Consider the following 24,355-nt stretch of genomic DNA (forward strand, 5'->3'; position numbering starts at 1 on the left):
ATAGGAAGATGTTTAATCCAGACTCTTCTGTCCCTTAACGAAACTAAATGAGATTGGGAAGCCCAGCAGATGCAACAACTACGATGAATGACATTTTTCCTGGAATAACCACAAGTAGATTTTGACAGGTTTCAGAGTAGCAGCCGTGTTAGTCTGCATTTGCAAAAAAGAAAAGGAGTACTTGTGGCACCTTAGAGACCAACAAATTTATTTGAGTATAAGTTTCGTGAGCTACAGCTCACTTCATCGGATGCGTCCGATGAAGCGAGCTGTAGCTCACGAAAGCTTATGGTCAAATAAATTTGTTAGTCTCTAAGGTGCCACAAGTACTCCTTTTCTTTAAGTAGATTTTGGAGACTGATCTTCCTGTTGTGAACCAGCACCAGTTAGTCACCAAGAAGTCAACATTTACTCACAATGACAGCCAGCATGTGAGCCAGAGCTAAATGTACAAGCTGCTACAGCTTGAGCTACACAGAAAAAAGGTCCCAAGAGCTGGGGCTGTGACAGACTCATTGCCTCTGTGGATTGGACACAGAAAGGGACCCATACCATCCATTCACCAGTGAGCTATAGCAGCAGGTAAGTGTTCTCTCAGATATCACTGTGGGTAGAGAACCACATGCTAATAGCAACTACCACACTTTTCTTTGTTGGCCAGGGTTTCTGAAAAGCTTGTCTAACGTTCCAGTTTTTATTCAAGAAACCCCTGAGAGCTCTCTACCCCAATGTTGTTGAACAATATTACACCCTTTTCCATGAAGTTCAACCAGGGTCTGCGTTGAGGTAGGTCAATATCCAGCTTGCCTGCTGTTTGCAAAGCTCAGGCACTAAGACTGGGGGCAAAGGGGGAAAAAGAATGGGGGGGGGAATATAGCAAGAGCATCAGAACACAGGATTAGGTATGTACTTCTTCTATTTATTTCAAAGGCATCAGCTTTTCAAAATTCCTAGTCTTTGTGCCAAATATGAATGCAATACAACTTGCAACACCCTCTTGGAAAAAAAAGGTCTAAAGATGCTCTTTTTATAGACAAGGTTACGTTCATATTTTCCCTGACCTCCAATGCTGCATAAGTAGCACTTCATACATAAACTAATTGCCTCAGCACAAAAAGGTTTACATGTTATAATACAATTAATGAACGGCTTCTTGTTATATTTAAATGCATTTTTTTTCTTTTTTTTTAAATAATATGCTATTATTAAAGAATTAGATTAAACAGTCTCATCTGAATAATCCCAGCAGGTTAAAATTTTTTTTTGCTTTACAAACCGATTTCTGCTTAAAGGGAAAATAGAATTATGTTGTCGAGCACAGAGTCAAGGACTGGGTTTAATCACTCCATAATGTACGATCCTAATGTATATTTGATTAAAAACCAACAGCAATTCTATTTTAAAACAGCAGAGTCTTCCAATTCGTGCACCTACCCACTTATGGAAAGTCATGAGACAGGAACAAATTACTTCCTGCACCTCACAAGCAATAAGATTATGCCCATTTCAAACAGCAAGGTTATACTTCCCCTTGTACCAATCAGTGGCAGTGTGTGTAGAGCACTGGGCTGGTATTGGAAGGCCTGGGTTCTAGTCCCAGCTCTGCCTTTGGCCAGCTGAGTGATGCCAGGCAAGTCACTTCCCCCACTGTGTGCCTCAGTTTCCCCATTTGTAAGTGGGAGGTTATGTTGCTGACCTCCTTTGTAGAGTGCTTTGAGATCTGCAGATAAAAGCACCGTGTATCCGCATTTTCTAACAATTTGCATAGCTGCAAGCGTTCTACAGCAGAGGGTCACCCCCACCCCTCTTATCCTTCCCATATTGCTAGATCCTGGCATGGAAGAGGTTAAGCACCAGTGTTTCAAAGGTGCAACGTGATCAGATTCTTTTTTGAAAATCCCAAAGCTATTTGGCAGTGGCTCCCACACACTCTCCCTCCCAGCGACATCTCCAACATGAAGACCGTCCACCACCACCTTCCATCTTCTACAGTTGCGACAGAATTGTAAAACTTCCACCACCCTTTGGATACCAGCCAATCTGGTGAGATTTCTGACCTAGCTGGCTCCGTCGTCGTCTTCTTCCTGGTTTCCCTGCCATCTTGCCTGACAGTACGAGTGCTGGAATCAAGTCGCTCTGCAATTGACAAGCTACATGTCCACTGAAAGATGTTATTTTTCACCTAGGGTCTCAAGTAACTGTGCTCTTTTTAAACTCATCTTTCTCATTGCCCTTCATAGTTTTGGTCATCCAGCTAATTTTTGACCAGTTTAGAACACCGAGTCGTGTCTCAGTGTCAAGCACTTACATCCATACGTAGCACTTCAGCAATCTAATGCAGATACGTAGCTTTCAATCTCAACACCACTGAAGTCTTTGGAAGATGTTGGATACATTTTTTGCAAGCTGTATCCTCTCTTGATTTCTTCAACACATCGTCCACCTGATGTTACTAGACTCCCTAAGTAGCAATACAAAAGGTAGACAACACTTATACCTCAACAGTCAAGTAATGGACCAAAGGAATAGAGCTTCCCCTAATAATACACCATCTAGGTGTATTTGAAGAGTGGTGCCTTCTGCTAGTTTCAGATGTAATGGCTTACAGTTTCACCGAGTGACCTCTTTAGCTGCGTATTAAGAAAGCGCAGTGAGCCCTTGTTATTATATCCATCATTACATCCCCCTCCCTCACACAAATTCTCTTTCTAGGCTAATTAATCCCAATTTTATGATCTCATTACATAGTGTATACAGTCAGCCATGGCTCTAATCATGCTATTTGCTTTTCTGCAAGCAAGCCTTTTCAATCCTTTATGTATTTCATGAGGCGAGGCAGCCTGAACTAAACACAGTGTTCAGATGACAGCCAAACCATCATGCTACCGGGCATCTGAGAACTGACTTATTCTCTAGCCCATTTTTAGAGAATCCAGGCACAGCGTGGTTGCTTTAACAGTTGCTGCACATTAGCCACACATTTGCACCGAGCTATTCAGTGTAGCTTGTAGATTTTTTCCCCTCAATCAACCAGACTATTTCTCTCAAAGTCTGGAGACAGAATTTATATGATGCTATTTCTCTGGCACGCCTACTCCAGGCTATGAATTGCCTGTATAGCCACTCTAAATGATGGCTCTTTGATATGTGAGCCCTCTCTTGGAAAGCTGGAAGCAAAGGAGGGAAGAGCTCCTCTCCACAGCACATGCATCACACCAGCATCACTTGGCAAAAGCATGAGGGTCGGATCCAAAGCCAATGAAAACATGGCAACTGCCATCTTGGCTGACACCCAGGACTGGACAAGGGACCTCCCAACTCAGAGCAGGAATCTCTACAGCTGGAGCTAAACTCTCAAACTGAGAGCAGTAAGAGATTAGTATACTCTTTGGAAGAGGCGCAGAGAGCATGCTGTTGACACCCACTGATCAGTGGGTTACAAACACCCATGAGCTTTGAAGCAGTCCCCACACACGGTACAGAATCCTTCTGTGTGTGACCCAAAATACAGCAGCTCTCGGCCCTCCAGTCGCATCAATTGTGCACTTTGGCTAAACAAACAAAGAAGATTTAGCAGCAAACAGAGGAAGTTTAGCTATCAACAGGCCAAAAATTAAAACCTCTCAGGGATGCTGTAGCTGTGTTGGTACATGAGACAAGCTGGGTGAGGTAAATAGCATACATTACCTCACCCACCTTGTCAGTTTATCAAGGAGTCAAACCACTGTTCAGCAGCATAAGTAATTTCGCTAAGAGAAAAGTTTCTCTGGGAAGACAGTGCAAGGCTGCTATTTTAGCCTCTACACATACCTCAGAGAGATTACTCCAGCTAAGGATTTAAGCTGGCACAGCTCCACTGATTTCACCAGAGCTACAGTAGCGTACACAAATGGAAGATGTCGCCCTGTATAATGTCCTGCAAACCCTCAAGCAAGATATTTGCGCACACACGCAGCTTCGAGCAGGTGAGCCATTCCACTGGCGTCCATGAACTAAATCCTGACCCAGTGCAACCAATGACTGTTTTGCCATTTACTTTTGCAAGGCCAGGATTTCACCCATCTGGCCTACTCACTTGCTCAGATCTAAGCACACTGTTGAATTGGATCTCAGGCACATGACTGGATTCACACAAGCAGTACTAGTGAAGTTACACAGATGGTTAAGGTGACTGCAGGCCTGGGTGAAGAACTACAGAAATAAAATAACTCAAAACCTGCACTAATCCAGAAGGATGTTCTCTCACCACATGTATTGAAGCCCTCCGTTAACATGATCTAACCACCACAATGCAAACAAAAAAGGTGAAGGAGAAGCTACAACTTCTTAAATCTAAGCAACGGTCAAACAACTAGCAGATAAGGGCAACAGAGAAGCATTGACGTATATCTTAAGAATGGCGCTTTGGAGAGACATTTATTTTGGTAGCTGATCATCACCCACACAGGTAAGCCTCACCCAGCTAGCAGAGATTACCTCAGACAGAACCTGTGTTTAACCAACCTTCAGGGTATTGTGCAAGGCCTGTCCCCTAGACCAGCATTTCTGCTTCATGGGGGCAACCTATTCTCACAGCCTTTGTTCTGGCTTGAGGGATGGATTCCAGGGTGGTTCTGTTCTTGGGGAAGAAACAGGAGGAATAATGTCAGACACTACAGGGCTGGACTCTCATTTTGCCAGTGCATTTAGCAAGCAAGTTATATTTCAAGCAACGCGTGGAGCGTCGTCCACACACCTACCACACTCCTTGACACCCTGCCGCACAGAAGAAGCAACAGCCAAGCCAAGGAGGACAGACTCACGGCATCATGAGGGAAGTCTGGCTCAGTGTGCCGGCACCGGGAGCATCACATCAAGAAACATGGAAAAAAAAAAAATCAGCCTGTCCTTATACAAACCCCCTCTTTGTTAGGGGAAGAGCCATCCTGGCCCAATCCACACTGCTGTGGTAATCGAATCGAAGGGATGGTCATCAGATGGGAGCTCTGGCACAGACAGAAGCAGAACAACTCCTGCTCCACTGAAGCGGGTCAGCAGAAACATGGAAGGTGGCTGGGCAGTGCGCACCATATTTAATGTATAATAAGATAATCAAGAAATAAATATAAAAATGTACAGAGTCCCACAGCCATATTATTGCAGCCCATTCTTTCCGGGGCTGCTCGGGTCATGTCTGTAATTAGGACGGGAGCCAAAGCCCGCTGAAGTGAATTGAAGGATTCCAGCTGACTCCAGTGGGCTCTGGTGCAGGCCCTTAGTGAGCTCTTCAGGGGAGAGATTGTGTCTATTCTACTTATCGGTAAAGCAGCTAGTATTAGTCTGGGCGCTAGATAAATAACCACAACAACATGTAACCTCTCTATGGTAAATCCTACACAGCCTCTCCCTCCACCCCTAACCCACAGACCTCACCCCTTCCCCGCACCCAAAGCCCAATGCAGGAGTAGCCAGGTAGCACTCCCTGACAGGCAACAACTTCATGCTCCGATGACAAAATTCAGTAGTTCCCACTTTGTCCCTAGGTTTACTGTTTGCTTTGGGCCTTGAATACAAAACTCTCACTGCTTGCAATATGAGGAGCAAGCAGGGAACGCCACCAGATGAACAGCTGTAGGCATCTCTCTGCTATTCTAGGGATCCTTAAAAAAAGTCTATTGTCCACAGTTCTCAAGGGGCTTTCTGCTCCCCCTTCTAAGAATGACATTTTTAAATTTGATGTTTTAATAGATCGAGTTCTGAAAAACAAAGGGAGGGGTGGAAATAGACCAAAGTCTTCAAACCATTTTTTAAAGTTTCCAAATTCCACGATCAGGGGAAGCTTCCAAGGTAACTTCCAAATGTGCACCCCAAATTTCTGAGAAGGACTGAGAGCTCCACCCACACCATCTGACTCCACATTTAGGACCTGTTATTTATTCACCTCCAACACAAACATCTGAAGTACAAATGCCACTCCTGAGATGAAACATCTTGCTACCAAGTAAAACTACAGGCGAGGCTCCATTTCCCAGGCTAACGCAGGTCCTGCAGAACAGAATGTAACCGTCTGAAATGCTGGATCAAGCAGGAGCCATGGAAAAGCAGCTTCTATACACGTTCAGTGCAACAGCCTAGAAAGCAGAGATACTGGGGATGTCACAATACTGAATCACTGAGATAAGCAAGAAATCAGACCCGCCCTCTCAATCTTAGGCCTGAACTGATCCGATGCAAGACATAACAAGGATCAGAGCCATCATAAAGAGAGGATTGGCACTTGTTTCCAAATCCACATTAAATCTTAGAAAGAACTATGGCACCATCTTTTGTTATTGAAGGGTCCTTCGTAGTCAGTGTTTCCTGTAGTCCGACTGATACCAAAAGAGAACTAGATGCAATTATTAGTCACAAACAGCATATGATTATAGGCCTGGCAACAGTCTTAGCAGCTTCCCATGTCAGTGAGATCTGATGGAAAGTGTGCCTAGGCCCTACTTGACCAAAGGAGCAATCACAGGAAGTTTGGTCCTGACAAGAGGTTGGGGTTTCTTAACAGGATGGACAATATCTGGGAACAGTGAGCCAGTTTTTTTAAGAGCCAGACACTATTGTACGGACACTTGGAACTTGCTTTGTCTGTTCAGAAATGCAAAGTGCAGAAATAACCTGAGTCATTTTAGGGCCTTCACAAAACGCCAACTTTTTATTACTATAGAATCGTAGACTATCAGGGCTGGAAGAGACTTCAGGAGGTCATCTAGTCCAACCCTCTGCTCAAAGCAGGACCAATCCCAACTAAATCTATGCAGGCAGGGCTTTGTGTGTAATAGCAGCACCTCCAAACCTCAACTGAGACTGAAGCCCCACAGTGCTATGTACAAACAGGGACAGGGACAAACCTTTCAGTTTAAACAGACAAGGCAGACATCGGGACAGGGGAGTGAGTCACAGAGGTGAAATGACTTGCTGAAGGTCACCCAGCAGGCCAGTGGCAGGGTTGGGAATAGAACCTAGTTCTCCTGACTCTCCGTCCTGTACTCCATCCACTGGGCAGCACTGCTACTTTCTCTCTTTGGGGTTAGACTGTTCATTTGTATTTGTAAAGCACCCTTTAGCTACAAAGGGTTAACCACAGGAGATGAATGCTAAGGGACCTTCCACAAAGAATGATCATTTTACAATGTATGTTAAAAATTTAGCTTAGTTTTCTAAAAGTCAAAGATCTACAGAACTGACTATGGACCTAATCAGGCTCACTTTCCTACTGGAGGACTGCATAAGTGTTTTAGAGAACTAGCGGAAAGACCTTCCTCCGTTATATACAGAGGAGGTTTGGCAGAGTTAAGTTACTCAACATCTACTGTAGTAACATTTATTGATGAAGAAGATCTCACACACACACACACAGCACATCTGTATGGTGTTGGCTAGCAATTGGGATGGTTTAAGATTCCAGCACTCCTACAGAAGCTTTAGGTCCTTCAAAAACATAATATTCCACAAGTATGAGAAACCTGCTTTCCCTGTCTGAAAACTAACGTTTTTAGATTTCCTTTACACAAACAAATGCTTTGGAGGAAACTTAAAACCAGCATTTCCCAAGAGAATACAAAGAACCTCAATAACAGCCTAATACAGTTTCTGTCTCCATACAATGCCATTTAATTTGACGAAATAATAAGGATTTAAGAGTATATTTTTGTATAAAGGTGTTGTTATGTCACACAGGCTGTGAACAACAAAACAAACCATCCTTTGAAAATTCAAGAGCTCCCTTCCATCTAAGGATACCAAAACAAAGCAAACCTCTGAACAGAGAAATTGCCTTCGGTAAAGAAACAGATTATATTTTAGAGACCCCGCAGCAGATCCTCGGCTGGTGTAAATGGATCTGATTTCAGTGAAACTAGTCGGAGTTTCTCCCACCCCCACTTAGTTCATTGTTGCACTCAAAATGCTATTAGCTGAACTGATTTAATCATTTACCCCTTTAAAGAGGGAATACCAACAAACTTAATTCTCCTTAATTTTTATGACACAAAGTAGAGCATAACCAGGAACACAGTGATATTGCATATTGAACCAGACTACGGCTAACCAGCAATGAAAGTTTAATATGATGCTGCATTTCTCTTTGGCCGTACTTCCACATGCAGGTTCAGCTCAAGCAGAGCCTGGGAAAACCCATCTCATTCCTCCTTCCCCAATGAAGATTTCTGGTGTGAAGCCCAGAAAACAGGCAAGGCTTTCAATGCAGCTGCTCCCCTCCCCCATCTCCCCATGACAGTAATAAACCCAAGACCACCACAGTGAAAGTTACCTCCCAAATCCCTCTTTAAGGGAAGATCCTGTCCCTGAGCTCAGGGGCTGGCAGGGGAAGCCAAGAGGAGACCCACCCTCATGCTCCAGACACAAATGACCAGGAACTAAAACTCGTTTAAAACATGGACAAGCCACTGAAGTGTGCAGGGAAGGGGAACTTTGATGATGGAGAAAGCAATGTTCCCCCGGCAGCCCCCAAACCCAGCTGACGCCCCCCCCCTTTGGTTTCATTTGCTAAAGCCCCAAGACAAGCTTCACATGACAGGAGGCTGGGGGGACAGAACAAAACCTGGAGTTTGACCCTCCCAGAGACACACCACCGCAGAGCACCCCGCTCCTCTCTGGTTGACAGCCTGGGGGGTGCTCTAAGTCACCTCCCTGTTTACACCAGCCCTGACCCCAGGGACTTCAGTCCCCATTCACTCCACAGCAGCAGCACTAACTGCACTAGTCACACACACGCACCCTTTACACTGGCCCAGACTCTTCAGGAGTTTCTTCCCCACTTACAGCCCACCAGCTGCCCTGACTCCAGAGCAATCCGCTCCCCGTTTACACCAGCCCGCACTCCCGGATTACTCCCCACTTACAGCCCACCAGCTGCCCTGACTCCAGAGCCATCCGCTCCCCGTTTACACCAGCCCGCACTCCCGGATTACTCCCCACTTACAGCCCACCAGCTGCCCTGACTCCAGAGCCATCCGCTCCCCGTTTACACCAGCCCGCACTCCCGGATTACTCCCCACTTACAGCCCACCAACTGCCCTGACTCCAGAGCAATCCGCTCCCCGTTTACACCAGCCCGCACTCCCGGATTACTCCCCACTTACAGCCCACCAGCTGCCCTGACTCCAGAGCCATCCGCTCCCCGTTTACACCAGCCCGCACTCCCGGATTACTCCCCACTTACAGCCCACCAGCTGCCCTGACTCCAGAGCCATCCGCTCCCCGTTTACACCAGCCCGCACTCCCGGATTACTCCCCACTTACAGCCCACCAGCTGCCCTGACTCCAGAGCAATCCGCTCCCCGTTTACACCAGCCCGCACTCCCGGATTACTCCCCACTTACAGCCCACCAGCTGCCCTGACTCCAGAGCAATCCGCTCCCCGTTTACACCAGCCCGCACTCCCGGATTACTCCCCACTTACAGCCCACCAGCTGCCCTGACTCCAGAGCCATCCGCTCCCCGTTTACACCAGCCCGCACTCCCGGATTACTCCCCACTTACAGCCCACCAACTGCCCTGACTCCAGAGCCATCCGCTCCCCGTTTACACCAGCCCGCACTCCCGGATTACTCCCCACTTACAGCCCACCAACTGCCCTGACTCCAGAGCAATCCGCTCCCCGTTTACACCAGCCCGCACTCCCGGATTACTCCCCACTTACAGCCCACCAGCTGCCCTGACTCCAGAGCCATCCGCTCCCCGTTTACACCAGCCCGCACTCCCGGATTACTCCCCACTTACAGCCCACCAGCTGCCCTGACTCCAGAGCCATCCGCTCCCCGTTTACACCAGCCCGCACTCCCGGATTACTCCCCACTTACAGCCCACCAGCTGCCCTGACTCCAGAGCCATCCGCTCCCCGTTTACACCAGCCCCGAGCGCGATGCGAACGGGGCCGGGCGCCCCCGCCTTACCCGGGGCCGCGGCGCACGGTGCCCGGCGCGGGGGAGCAGCGGCCTCGCCCCAGCGCAGCCAGCCCAGCTCCGGCCGGGGGGAGCCGCGCTGATGTCACGGGCGGGGCAGGCGGAGGGCGGTGCCAGCCGCGGCCACTCGCACGGCCGGGGGCGGAGCGGGCTGCACGGTGACCACATGCGCGGGGGGGGGGACTCGTGAGGCAGCGGGGTCTGGCGGGATAGCGAGTGGGGCGAGCCCCGCTGCAAGGGGGAAAGGAAGGGGGGACCCTGCACGCCAGAGCGCCCGTGCAAGGGAGAGGATAGGGGGACCCTGCACGCCAGCCTCCGTGCAAGGGAGAGGACACAGTAACCTTTCCCCACTTTTTCCAAGAGAAAAATGGAAGGAGGAAGAGGAAACAATATTGGGGGGGGGGAAGAGCAAAAATGTTTTATAAAAAAAAAAAAAAAACCCGCAAAAGACACAAACCCCTTTGTGAACATGCTCCTGGCTTAGAAAAGCTTTTGGTTAATTAGTGAATTTCATGGATGGATAATTTTTGGTCTGCTCGTCTGCCCAGTGAGGGACCAGTACTTTACCCCCCTGCCTGCATCACCAGGATGAGTGTGGGGAACAGGAGCAGCAGCTGAGGAGGAGGGAGCAAGGCTGAGTAGTGGCTCTGGCCCCACCGGTGTACCAGCCAGCACAGCAGGGGCAAGGGAAGAATGGATCACCCCCCCCCACACACACACACAAACACAAGGGGGCAGCAGGAAGCAGAGTGTGGGCTTGTCTACACACAGCAGTTGCACGCATTTTAGTTAAATGAGTCTAAAAACCAATGTAGTTAAACCAGTTCAAACCCCTGTATGGACACACGTACACTGGTTAAAAACTGGTTCCATCTGTGTAGTCTGCACTTGTACACTTACAATGAACCCACCCCCCACCAAAAAATTCAAAGCAAACAAAAAAAGTTTTCATCAATTATTTTCACAGGAGAAAAAAAACAACCACCTTCCTTCCCAAAGAGAATCACAACTTTAGTTAAACTGGTGCAACTTTTGTATGCAACTCTCGGAGTGACAGTCTGGCTTCTCTCAGGCTGGCTGGTAAGGATTCAGAGACCATCACTCCCTCTAACCGTGCTGAAAACACCTCTCCAGTCTAGCAGCGCTAGTGCAGATCTTTTTGTTTCCCAGCATTTATTAGTAACAAAAGTATTTCCTCAGAAAATGGCCCTTCCAGATATTTATGTTGCAGAGGATCCCTTGATGAAAATTAGTTCATGGATCTGCCAGGAGCATGTGACCCTCTGGAACAAGGCTGTTGCCTTGGCCAGTAAATTTAAAAGACGGTATTATAAGGAGATCTGTGGTGTTCGTATTCAAAATGTTTTCTTGGTGGATCTGGGAGGTTACCAGGGACTGTTCATAGATTTTTTAAAGCCAGAAAAGACCATTAGATCCTCTAGTCTGACTCCCTGCACATTATAGGCCATGGAGACATTATGCCACTGAACACGATAAATACAATCATAATACTAGGATTAAAAGTAGTGGGCCAGATGGAGGAAAACACTTCCAACTCTTCAATAGGAGAAAGGTTTTCCCTCCCCCTGGGGAGGCGCAGCAGGTCTGGCCTTGAGATTGGGGGTCCACCAGAGACAGGGACCACCTTTGAGATGTGCCTCTACCCCACCTCTTCTTCCCCTAGCAATATGATCTCCTTGTATGTTTCCGGCAGACAGAGCTCTCCGAGAACTGTGACACAGATTAGTGTGACTGCTATTCAACACACTGGATCATGGCAAAAGCTGAATTAGGACATTCAAACTTCCGAGGGTGGGTGTGCCAGTCACTCATCTGTGAGGTAAGATGCGTCCTCGAGTAAGAGCTAAAACCTGAGTTTAACCCGATCTGTCTTGGTCAGATGTCAGGTTTAATCATTGTGAATATCAGGACCATATTGTTATTAGTCATTACTTGTGTTGCAGTAACACCAGGTGAGCTCAGGGCTCTCATGTGTTAGGCACTGTGGAAATACATCATAACCCGAAGTTTACAATCTAAATAGACAAGGCAGGCAAAGAGTGGGAGGGGAAAGAGTGAGGGAAACTGCCTTGCCCAAAGTCACAGAGCAGGTCAATGGCAGGTCTTCTGACTGCTAATCCAGTGCTCTGTCCATTAGGCTTTACTGCCTCTCAATCAGGTTGATTGTCCCTTAAGTTTTATAGGTACCTAACTACTGCTCTTTGGGCATGGATGTCATCTTGCATCTGCATTTAGCACCAGGTGGGCTGTATCTATTTTGAATTTATTCTCCTTTATCTTTAGCCCCTCTGGTTTTGGGATCTGTTCAGAAAGCACTTGTTGGACAGGGATTTTCCCCTCCAATTGGGAGAGCCAGGCGTTGCGTACTGAGTTGGAGGCAGGTCTTTTCAACATCTGTAGCTTTCTCCTCCCAGTACATGATGGGTGTCTGCTAGAGCTGATTCAGACATTGATGTTCCTGTCCTGCCTCCGGATAGCTATTGTGTCTGAAATCTGTGACTGTCTACACTTTCCACTAGGATTGCAGAGGCATTTTGATTACTGAAAACTTACTCTCTGCTACCAAGGCTAAATTTAAGGTAGCTTCTTGCCTGACCTTGATAGCCAGGCTGCCTGGATCCAGCCTCTTAGCACAGTACTGCTAATCCCAAGCAGTTTAAAATGACAAAAATCACAGGATAGGCTCAAAAATCATGAGATGTCTAGAAATAATAAGTTTGGGTTTCTGTTTATTTACCTTCTGTTTTCTGAACTGTTAGAGTCACAGTCAGGCATTCAAGCATTCCTCTGCAACCATGGAGGCTAGAAAAAAATGAAAGCTGGGGTTCTCCCATAATCACTTAATTCCGGCAGGGCTTTAAGGAAAACATCAAATGTCATGAGACTCATGGTTAAAATGTGAGAGTTGACAACGGAGTTACTGTCCTCCTGATCTACTCCCATTCTTTCAGACCCTTGGGTTTGAAGTCAAATTTAGCCAGGTTCATATATTCAAAAGAGATCCCACGGAGGCTTAGAAAGCTAATTCTGTGGTCAGGTTGATTGGGGAGGCAAAGATTAACACCTGAAATGATCTTTAAAAGATTCAGCTAGGAGATTACAGGGACATGGCTGCGATGCAGCATGTGACCCACAAAATAGCATTTCTTCTAGCTGTTTTTTCAAGTCATTTGCATTAAACACAAATAAAGTGGCAGAGCCTCCTTTACATTAAGGTGTCTTTACAGTGCACCAGCAGGGTAATAGGATCTGAAAGTGAGCGTACATGTAATATATTCCCACTTTAAGGCCCCTTTATACTGTCAGTGGCAGCATTGTCAGCTTGTTGTTTTTCTTAAAGCCCAAACTCCTGGGATTATGGGAGAATCTCAGCTTTCATTCAAAAATAAAAATAAATTTCTCGCCTTCATGGCTGCAGAGAAAAGCTTGAAAACATGAACCCTGTATGCTTCAACACAGTAGGCAAATAGTAATAAAAGAAACCAAATGTACGGTTTGGTTTGGTTTTTAAGACTCATGATTTTTAAAGCCATGATTTTTTGAGACCAAACTCATAATTTTTGAATGGTGGAGAATAATGGCATGGTGTGGAAAGGCCTCGGTACAAGTGAGAGCCAGACCCAACCACTTTCAAATACTTAGTGCAAAAATAAGAACGGCCCTACTGGGTCAGACCAAGAGTCCATCTAGCCCAGTATCCTGTCTTCCAACAGTTGCCAGTGCCAGGTGTCCCACAGGGAATAAACAGAACAGGTAATCATCAAATGATCCATCCCCTGTCGCTCATTCCCAGCTTCTGGCAAAGGCACCATCCCTGCCCATTCTGGCTAATAACCATTGATGGACCTATCCTCCATATTTCTTCTTACTATATGTTCCATTCTGTGCATCTGATGAAGTGGCTGAGCCCACAAAAGCTTATGCTCTAATAAATTTGTTAGTCTCTAAGGAGCCACAAGTACTCCTTTTCTTTTTGCGGATACAAACTAACACGGCTGCTACTCTGAAACCTATCCTCCATTAATATATCTAGTTCTTTTTTGAACCCTGTTATGGTCTTGGCCTTCACAACATCCTCTGACAAGAAGTTCCACAGGTTTACTGTACGTTGTGTGAAGAAATACTTCCTTTTATTTGTTTTAAACATGCTGCCTATTAATTTCATTTGGTCACTCCTAGTTCTTGTGTTATGAGAAATAGTAAACAACACTTCCTTATCTACTTTCTCTACACCACTCATGATTTTATAGACCTTAATCATATCTCCCCTTAGCCGTCTCTTTTCCAAGCTGAAAAGTCCCAGTCTTAATAATCTCTCCTCATATGGAAGCCGTTCCATACCTCTAATAATTTTGTTGCCCTTTTCTGAATCTTTTCCAATCACTTTCCCTTTAAACTAATCAGGTTTCAATTCTATGATGTGTGCTGAGACCACTGCCTATCATGCTGACCAATATTATCTCCTTGTTTCCTTGTACTCCCCCATCATCTGTATTTGTCTATGGTCTCTTGTCTTATACTTACATTGTCTTTGTGTCCTGTGTTAGTACAGCACATGGCACAATGGAGTCTGGGTCCGTGGGTGGGCTCATGGGCACCATGATAAATACAGATAAATAATAATAAACTATATGTGAAGTCATAAGCATACTAATTCTCTAGCATAGGTGCTGGAACTAGGGGGGCTGTGGGTGCAGCAGCACCCCCTGGCTTGAAGTGGTTTCCATCATATACAGGGTTTACAGTTTGGTTCAATGGCTCTCAGCACCCCCACTATAAAAATTGTTCTGGCACCCCTGTTCTCTAGTCATCCATAGTGTCTTCCAGGAAGAACAGGGCTGGCAATACATGAATTTCCAGTGCAATAAACGAGCATGGGAACATTTTGTGTTTGTGTGTGTATGTGTGTATGTATGTGTGTGTGTGAAGCAAATCATGTCTTTATTCTTTACAAAGAAACAAAACGTGAGCACAAGTCCCTTTTTCCATTGCACATTGCCTTCAAAGTACCCAGCATTCCTTGATACTTTTCTAGAATAAAATATAGTTGGGGAGCAAAAGCTCAATCTTGAGTCTTCTGGCCGTGATCCAGTAAAGCATTTAAGCCCATGTTTAACTTTAAGTATTTGTAAAGTCAATGGGACTACTCATGTACTTATACTATTAAGCATGATCTTAGGTGCTTTTCAGGACCAGGGTCAGAATGCTCAGTACTTTGCAGGATCCTATCCTAGAAGCGTTTTAGCAGGTAGTAGAGAGAAAAATCTCTCCCACGGTTAAAACTACAAAGGTAAATGAAATATTAGATACTAGACACGTTTTATACAGGGCCAAGTTGATTTTGCTTCCTTCAAGAGACTTAGATTTAGCTAATGACTAAGAGCACTCTAAGCAAATTAGAATTTATAGAGCCATTAGGATGGCATGGAAAATGTAACCATGCTTGATTGAGGCTGAAAACCAAATAGAGCTACCTAGGCTGTAATTAACTGTTCCAAATTAGCTACCTCTGTATAACAGAAGAGCTAAAAGAAACAGAATGTCCAAACTCATGAAAGCCTTCCTTCTGATGTAATAGATCTGTCACTGAAATATACAAAAAGAAAAGGAGTACTTGTGGCACCTTAGAGACTAACAAATTTATTAGAGCATAAGCTTTCGTGAGCTACAGCTCACTTCATCGGATGCATTTGGTGGAAAAAGCAGAGGAGAGATTTATATACACACACACAGAGAACATGAAACAATGGGTTTATCATACACACTGTAAGGAGAGTGATCACTTAAGATAAGCCATCACCCACAGCAGGGGGGGGGAAGGAGGAAAACCTTCCATGGTGACAAGCAGGTAGGTTTTCCTCCTTTCCCCCCCCTGCTGTGGGTGATGGCTTATCTTAAGTGATCACTCTCCTTACAGTGTGTATGATAAACCCATTGTTTCATGTTCTCTGTGTGTGTGTGTATATAAAAATCTCTCCTCTGCTTTTTCCACCAAATGCATCCGATGAAGTGAGCTGTAGCTCACGAAAGCTTATGCTCTAATAAATTTGTTAGTCTCTAAGGTGCCACAAGTACTCCTTTTCTTTTTGCGAATACAGACTAACACGGCTGCTACTCTGAAACCTGAAATATACAACACTACAATGGCAAATGCAAGGGAGAAATGTAGAATGCATTCCAAAAAGACAGAGGGGCACTTAGAAAAATAAAAGTAGAAATAACGTAGAAATAGAAAAATAAATAAATAAACTCCGTCAACAGGAGCAGGAAGATGCTGGCCAAAGTAAGGAAGGAAATCAGAATTGCAAAGACAGGCCAAGAACCAGCTGTAGCTTGAGAGATGTCAGACATGACTCTGAAAGGTTGTTCCTGCAGTAGGAAACCACAGCTCTGTAGGGAAGGAAATACAACCCATGTCAAATGGAAGAGAAAATGAGATAATTAATGTTGTTTATGGTACTCTACTAAAAGAATGCTTCCTTACTGTGGTGACATTACTGATAAAGGCATATGCCAAAGAACCAGGATATGTGTGTACCTGGGGCCAAAGCTGTTATGGCAGGGATAAAGGAGAGAAGACAGAACTGCAGGGGGGAGCGGGGGGGCTCAAACTAGTATCTAGAAGTCTGTGTACTAATGCGAGAAGTATGGGAAATAAGTAGGAAGAACTCTAAATGCTAGAAAATAAACACAACTATGACATAGTTGGCATCACAGAGACCTGGTAGGATAATACGCATGACTAGAATATTGGTATAGAAGGGTACAGCTTGTTCAGGAAGGACTTGCAGGGAAAAAAGGGTGGAGGTGTTACCTTATATATTAAGAACGCATACACTTGGACTGAGGTTGAGATGGAAATAGGAGACAGACTTGTTGAAAGTCTCTAGGTAAGGATAAAAGGAGTAAAAACAAGGGTGATGTCATGGTCAGGAGTCTATTACAGACCACCTGACCAAGAAGAAGAGGTAGATGAGGCTTTTTTTAAACAACTAACAAAATCAGCCAAAGCCCAGGACTTGGTGGTGATGGGGGACTTCAGCTACCCAGACATCTGTTGGGAAAATAACACAGCAGGGCACAGATTATCCAACAAGTTCTTGGAATGTATTGGAGACCATTTTTTATTTCAGAAGGTGGAGAAAGCTACGAGGGGAGAGGCTGTTCTAGATTTGATTTTGACAAATAGGGAGGAACTGGTTGAGAATTTGAAAGTGGAAGGCAGCTTGGGTGGAAGTGATCATGAAATGATAGAGTTCATGATACCAAGGAATGGTAGGAGGGAGAACACAAAATAAAGACAATGGATTTCAAGAAGGCAGACTTTAGCAAACTCAGGGAGTTGGTAGGTAAGATCCCTTGGGAAGCAAATCTAAGGGGAAAAACAATTGACGATAGTTGGCAGTTTTTCAAAGAGACATTATTAAGGGCATGAGAGCAAACTATCCGACTGCATAGGAAAGACAGGAAGTATGGGAAGAGACCACCCTGGCTTAAACAGGAGATCTTCAATGATCTAAAAATAAAAAAAGAGTCCTACAAAAAGTGGACACTAGGTCAGATTACAAAGGATGAATATAAACAAATAACAAAAGTACATAGGGACAAAATTAGAAAGGCCAAGGCACAAAACGAGCTCAAACTAGATAGAGACATAAAGGGTAAGAAGAAAACATTCTACACATACATTAGAAGTAAGAGGAAGACCAAGAACAGGGTAGGCCCGTTACTCAATGAGGGGGGAAAAACAATAACAGAAAATGTGGAAATGGCAGAGGTGCTTAATGACTTCTTTCAGAGTAGCAGCCGTGTTAGTCTGTATTCGCAAAAAGAATGACTTCTTTGTTTCGGTTTTCACCAAGAAGGTTGGTGGTGTTTGGACCTCTAATATAGTGAATGCTAGTGAAAATGAGGTAGGATTAGAGGCAAAGATAGGAAAAGACAAGTTAAAAATTACTTAGACAAATTAGATGTCCTCTAGTCACCAGGGCCTGATGAAATGTGTCCTAGAATACTCAGGGAGCTGACTGAGGAGATATCTGAGCCATTAGTAATTATCTTTGAAAAGTCATGGAAGACGGGAGAGATTCCAGAAGACTGGAAAAGGACAAATATAATGCCCATCTATGAAAAGAGAAATAAGGATAACCCGGGGAATTATAGACCAGTCATCTTAATTTATGTACCCAGAAAGATAATGGAGCAAATAATTAAGCAATCAATTTGCAAAGATAATAAGGTGATAAGTAAGTCTGCATGGATTTGTCAAGAACAAATTGTGTCAAACCAACCTGATAGCTTTCTTTGACTGACTAATAAGCCTTGTGGATAGTGGGAAGCGGGAGACATGGTATATCTTGAATTTAGTAAAGCAAAATTGATTGGAAAACCATTCCCAGAGAGTAGTTATCAGTGGTTCACAATCATGCTGGAAGGACAGAACAAGTGGGGTCCCATAGGGATCAGTTCTGGGTCTGCTTCTGTTCAATATCTTCAATGATTTAGATAATGGCATAGAGAGTACACTTATAAAGTTTGCAGACAATACCAAGCTGGGAGAGGTTGCAAGTGCTTTGGAGGATAGGATTAAAATTCAAAATGAACTGGACAAACTGGAGAAATGATCTGAAGTAAACAGGATGAAATTCAATAAGGACAAATGCAAAGTACTCCATTTAGGAAGGAACAATCAGTTGTGCACATATAAAATGGGAAATGACTGCCTAGGAAGGAGTACTGCGGAAAGGGATCTGGGGGTCATAGTGGACCACAAGCTAAATATGAGTCAACAGTGTAATGCTATTGCAAAAAAAGCAAACATCATTCTGGGATGTATTAGCAGGAGAGTTGTAAGCAAGACATGAGAAGTAATTCTTTCACTCTACTCTGCACTGATTAGGCCTCCACTGGAGTATTGTGTCCAGTTCTGGGTGCCACATTTCAGGAAAGATGTGGACAAATTGGAGAGAGTCCAGAGAAGAGCAACAAAATGATTAAAGGTCTAGAAAACATGACTTATGAGGGAAGATTGAAAAAACTGGGTTTGTTTAGTCTGGAAAAGAGAAGACCGAGAGGGGACATGATAACAGTTTTCAAGTACATGAAAGGTTGTTAAAAGGAGGAGGGAGAAAAATTGTTTATCTTAACGTCTGAGGATAGAACAAGAAGCAATGGGCTTAAATTGCATCAAGGTTGGACATTAGGAAAAACTTCCTAACTATCACGGTGGTTAAGCACTGGAATAAATTGCTTAGGGAGGTTGTGGAATCTCCATCATTGGAAATTTTTAAGAGCAGGTTAAACAAACACTTATCAGGAATGGTCTAGATAATACTTAATCCTGCCATGAGTGCAGCGGACTGGACTGGATGACCTCTCAAGGTCCCTTCCAGTCCTATGATTCTATGATTCACTCTGAGCTGGTTCAAAGTCACTGAAGTAAGTGGAAAACCTCTCATTGGCTCCAGTGGATGTTTGATCAGACCCTAACTTTGTACTCAGCATGAGATTCCACCTTGACCCAGATTTTCCAGGCAGGAAACTCACCAGGTAAGGGGCAAATTCCATCCCTCTCACACCTGCTGAGCAGGGCCTCAATGTCTGAGGCGTCCCATTGAAATGAACAGAGCTGCTCTCAGAATAAGGTACTGCACAACCCAAGTAACAAGGGTTGGGGTGGGGCAGAAACTGGTCTCAAAAGGAACAAATAAGAGCTCTGTACTGGCCCCTGCGACCTTTATGTGTCCACACCTCCAGGAGCTCTGGCAGAGGGCGGCCCAGCGCAGAAGCTGGGACATCACATTCAAGCCCCTGTGTCGATCCGTTTCTGGAGCCAGTGCAGAAAAAATGGCCGATGTCATGGCTCACCTTATCACCATTGGGCTGTCAACTCTAGCACTTGTGTCTGGAGTGCTCGGATCAAGATTATATGGGTTCCTCATGCCTCTTTCTCCCCCTCGCATATTTGCATACATACATAGCCTAAAATCTATAGGATAAAATGGAATTCCCCACCCCCTGATAGAAAAGATTTAGGTGTCTGGGGATTTCTTAGTATGGCCAGTTTTCAGAGTAGCAGCCGTGTTAGTCGGTATTCGCAAAAAGAAAAGGAGTACTTGTGGCACCTTAGAGACTAACAAATTTATTAGAGCATAAGCTTTCGTGAGCTACAGCTCACTTCAAATGCATCCGATGAAGTGAGCTGTAGCTCACGAAAGCTTATGCTCTAATAAATTTGTTAGTCTCTAAGGTGCCACAGGTACTCCTTTTCTTTTTAGTATGGCCAGTGTCTCTGAAGGAGTGGCAGAAAGGTACTTTGGCCCAGATCTACATTGAAATCAATAGAAGCTAGGAATCTAAATACCTTTGTGGATCTGGGACCCTTGCTTATGTATATTCTTGTCCCTAGCACTACTTAGGAATGTGTGTTTCTGCAATATCAGCCCTGTTCTTGCCAGATTCTGTGAGCAGGGCCTGCCTCTTGCTCACAACCTGACTTTGCTTCAGATCAGCAAAGTGTAGACTACTACTTTAGCCCAGGCCTCAGACCTCATAACTGACCTCTGACTCAAGGCCTCAAGTCTCAGGCCCTCTTTCTACTACATGGAGAATAATAAGTAAAAAACGCACATTTAATATCCTGCAGTGTTGGAGGCACAATTCTTACAAAGTCTGACCTGTCCAGCTTGCTCTGGAATATGTGGGGGAGAACAGCGTCGTCCTGAGGGATTTTGGGGAAGACTGGTTAATTGAGGAGAAGAAAAAGCTTCCAGAGCCTGTAAAGGGGCCTTCGTGTAAATGAGAGTCAGAGCCCTTCAACGTAGAGTGTTTCTTAGTCTGAGCGATCTGCGCAGATGTCATCATGCTCGGAGAGCAACAACGACATATACGATAAACTCATTTCCTGAAGGTCATTTGCATTTTTAATAGACTGCCGCTTTGTGTTGCTCGGTAAAAGCAATGAGGATTCAAGCAGAAGTAGCTAACCAATGGGAGTGCAGGTCTTTGTCTAAAGCCGAACATGAGTGGCAAATATCTCTTCTTTCCCTCCCTGCCTCCCCATTTGTTTTTTCCTGATTTTAATTTGGTTCCTGTTCATTGTGATTATTAATTTCCTGTCCCTGGTGCTGACTCCTGATGCACCTAACTATATTTTTTGCAGGAGTACAGTATGCTTTAGCTGGAGTGAATAGTAAAACAAGACAATAGTTAAATCAATTCCATACTCTGCCAAACAAGTGGCTGAGACAAGTCACCTCAAATAGCTTTTGCCGCCCTGCTCAGCCCAGCTGATCAATAGTTTTTGGTGCATCATATGCTGATTGTTAATTAAATGAACTATGTAAACAATGCAAAGTTAATTTAAGAGCTAGCTTACATTGTAGATTTGGATTTCTCAAAGCAAACTTCCCCACAGCTAGCTCACGACGTTCTCTAATTGAAACCAGTCATGTGGGGCTAGGTTTTTGGTGTATGATATTTGAATGGCGAAAGATATCCTGGGTTTTTTTGTCAAATAGCTCAGGCTCAGTTCTCTAACTGCATCCGAACTCTCCTCACCCACAGGAGAATAGGAAGCTGTAAGGCACCAGCTGCAGCTCCCAAATGCTGCACCACCCACCACTGGCATAAATTAGAGCTGTGGAAGAGAAGTGATAATTTACACCTCTGTTGTCCAGTGTCTAAGTGACCTTACAGCAGCGGAGGGCCGGCACAGTAGAACTCTGCTTCTCCACACCTCATCTCGGACTCCCGTTCCCCCGACACACCTACTGCACCCGGGCCAGGGGGATAGCTGACTCATAACACAGCTATACACCAGTGGAGAGACCCCCTTGTGTACGGGGAATCCTCCACTGGCCTTTTCTGGCCAGTTCCCACCACTCCCGCAGTGCAGGTGAATGTAGCCAAGTGGCGAATCTAGCCCCATGTGGCTGCCTGGGGATTTACATGGCAATGCTTAATGATTCTTCCTGGTTGGCCTCTTTGGGTCATTGGAAGGTCAGGGATATCAGACTGGCAATGTAGTAGTTTATTGGCCAAATGTGGCTCAACATAGGAATTTTCCTCTGTGAAACTGGTGTATGGGGGAGAGGGTGTTTCAGTTAAAGAACTTTGTGAATTAGACCTGTGGAGATTTACTATGATAAACCAAAGTTTACTTTAATGAACCCAGTAAAATGTAAAGTCATTCTTAAATTAAACAGTTTAACTAGTCTATTTAATTTAAAATCACTAAATCAGGCACCAAAGACTACTGACCAACTAGGCTGAGTAGGGCTGCAAAGCTATTTTAGGTGCCTTGCCGTAGCCTAGAGATAGAGGCAAAGGAAGTATAAATATACACCCATATTCTGGCCAATGCAGCCCCCAACACAGCAGTCCACATGGATCGCTCCTGCTGCTGCAGAGTGGGTGTGAATAGGTATCAGTGCTGGATCAGTCATCTGATGCATATATAAGCCTGGGTCTCATTGCATTGTTTAGAGCTAGAATCAGAGCTGGCAAACTCAGCCTTGTGTTTGCCCTGCTTGGACACGTGCAGACACCCATGTACAGCACACCACCAGAATTTTGTGTATTTCATACATTTCTCTCGCCTATGAATATACTTTAGCCGTTATTCTGTTTGTTATGAAGGGCTGATGTGATGTGTTGCCGCTTGTGGATAGCCCCGTTATTACAGCCATCCTTTGCAAACACAGGATTTGGGGCATTAGCCAAGGGCTCTGACTATTTAGTAACATTAAAGAAAAATTTGTATCAAACCACAGTCAGGAGCCAGACTTGTAATGGCCACAGTGCTGAATAGTTATTACCTGAATCAGTCTGAAAATTAGCAGGGCCACAAGCTGCCAAGAGGCTGTGGCTTGATTCTGCTTCCGTTACTGTTATGGGCAGCCGTGTGCTAAAGAGCTTGTATGAGACCTTGCCTGGGCCTTCAGTGGGGTTAGAAGCTGCAACCTTTAGTACTAACTAAGCTAACTGAGCATCACTTGCTTGAGGTAAAAAAGCAACCCCTGTCGCATGTAGCTGTAGTAGACTCTTATCCTCCTCTGTGGTCCAGTCAAGAACCACACTCTCTTAAGGCCTACTCCAAAGCCCACTGAAGCCAAGTGAAAAGCTCCCACTGATGTCAATGGCCATTGGATCAGTCCGTTGGTGTGAGCTACACTGCCCTGGAAAGCAGTAACTCCAGACGAGCCCTTCCTCCCGAGTTCCGCATATTCCCATGGCGCTGTAGTGTAGCCCTTCCTACCCAAGAGCCTGTTAGCCAGATCAGAAGGCAGCATGTGTGCTAACAGTATCTGTGCAGCTTTGCCCGGCTTCTGACTTTGTGTCCTTCCTTTCTGAGGACACTTTTCAGAGGTGCTTAACCTTAGCAGGTATGGAACAACAATAGCCATATTATTGAGCAATAATGTCAGGAAACAGGTGTTTCAGCACTAGAATCCAAAAGGCAAAGAGCTCTGGACTAGTTCAATTTCCGTACTCTGCCTCCCCGTTTTAGAACCGTTTCACCTTTGAAACCGTGTTGTTTGCGTTTCCCGTGTGGGGAACACTTCAGGAAGTGATACTTTGGAGCAATTAGGCTCAAACCGGATGCTATAACAAGGGCATGTGTTTATAAGAAACTGAAAATAAGCTTAGAGGAACGCCAAGCTAAAGTTAATTGAGGACTTTCTAGAACACTGTTTCCCTATGGTGCCCATCAATTATTTAAGCAGAACTTCTTAATAAACTGAATTGAAAATAGATTTAATCCATTACATTGCCTTCATTTCACCTAAGTATTAATTGGGAAGAGGCCAGTTTCACTAAGATATGCCTGTTCTTCATAAGAGCACATCCGCCCTTTTCTTATCCTGGCTGGAGCTGCTGATGCCACTTCTGAAAATGCAGTTAACAATGGAACAGAGGACTCCAAAGACATAAGGTTTGGATAGGGCTAAATATTTTAAGGTGTTACAGCATCACTGGGCACAAATGGTGGGTTTTCAAAAGCTCTTATTGGTGATAGACCTCTGCCCCCATTGATTTCAGTGCTGAGCACTTTTTGAAAATACCACCCAAGCGCTTCTGAAAATACCACCCAAACACTTGAAGGTGGAGTGCAGAAAGATGCTCACTGTTTTGCATTAATGGCTCGGTGGCTGTGCAGCACCGACACCGAGTTCCTAAAGCCATACACACACCAATATTTGCCAGATAGTCACAACTATATATCTATGGCGAAACTCCGGCCCTGTTGACGTTAATGACAAAACTCCCATCGACTTCACTTCAGGTTGTTGGCGTGCATTGGAATGTGTTGAATGTGACTGTTTTGCCCCATTCTCACTTTTTGGTATCACAACACCAGTGAATCCTGGTATGTCATC

At 44.9% G+C, this 24,355-nt stretch overlaps 1 protein-coding gene across 4 annotated transcripts in view; it reads right to left on the reverse strand.

Moving 5' to 3' along the window:
* The window catches only part of SH3BP4 (SH3 domain binding protein 4), a 131,398-nt gene extending 121,383 nt beyond the window's left edge, over positions 1-10,015 (reverse strand). Inside the window, exon 1 of one of the 4 annotated variants that reach the window (XM_038422096.2) lies at positions 9,945-10,015. The gene's annotated coding sequence lies outside the window, so the exon portion shown is untranslated. Of the gene's footprint in view, positions 1-9,851; positions 9,913-9,944 lie in introns of those variants that run through there. The other 3 variants (XM_038422095.2, XM_043505769.1, XM_038422099.2) reach the window with 3 other exon arrangements.
* Positions 10,016-24,355: the final 14,340 nt, after the last annotated feature.

The sequence above is a fragment of the Dermochelys coriacea genome, chromosome 11, assembly GCF_009764565.3.
Source record: "Dermochelys coriacea isolate rDerCor1 chromosome 11, rDerCor1.pri.v4, whole genome shotgun sequence".
Taxonomy (NCBI): domain Eukaryota; kingdom Metazoa; phylum Chordata; order Testudines; family Dermochelyidae; genus Dermochelys; species Dermochelys coriacea.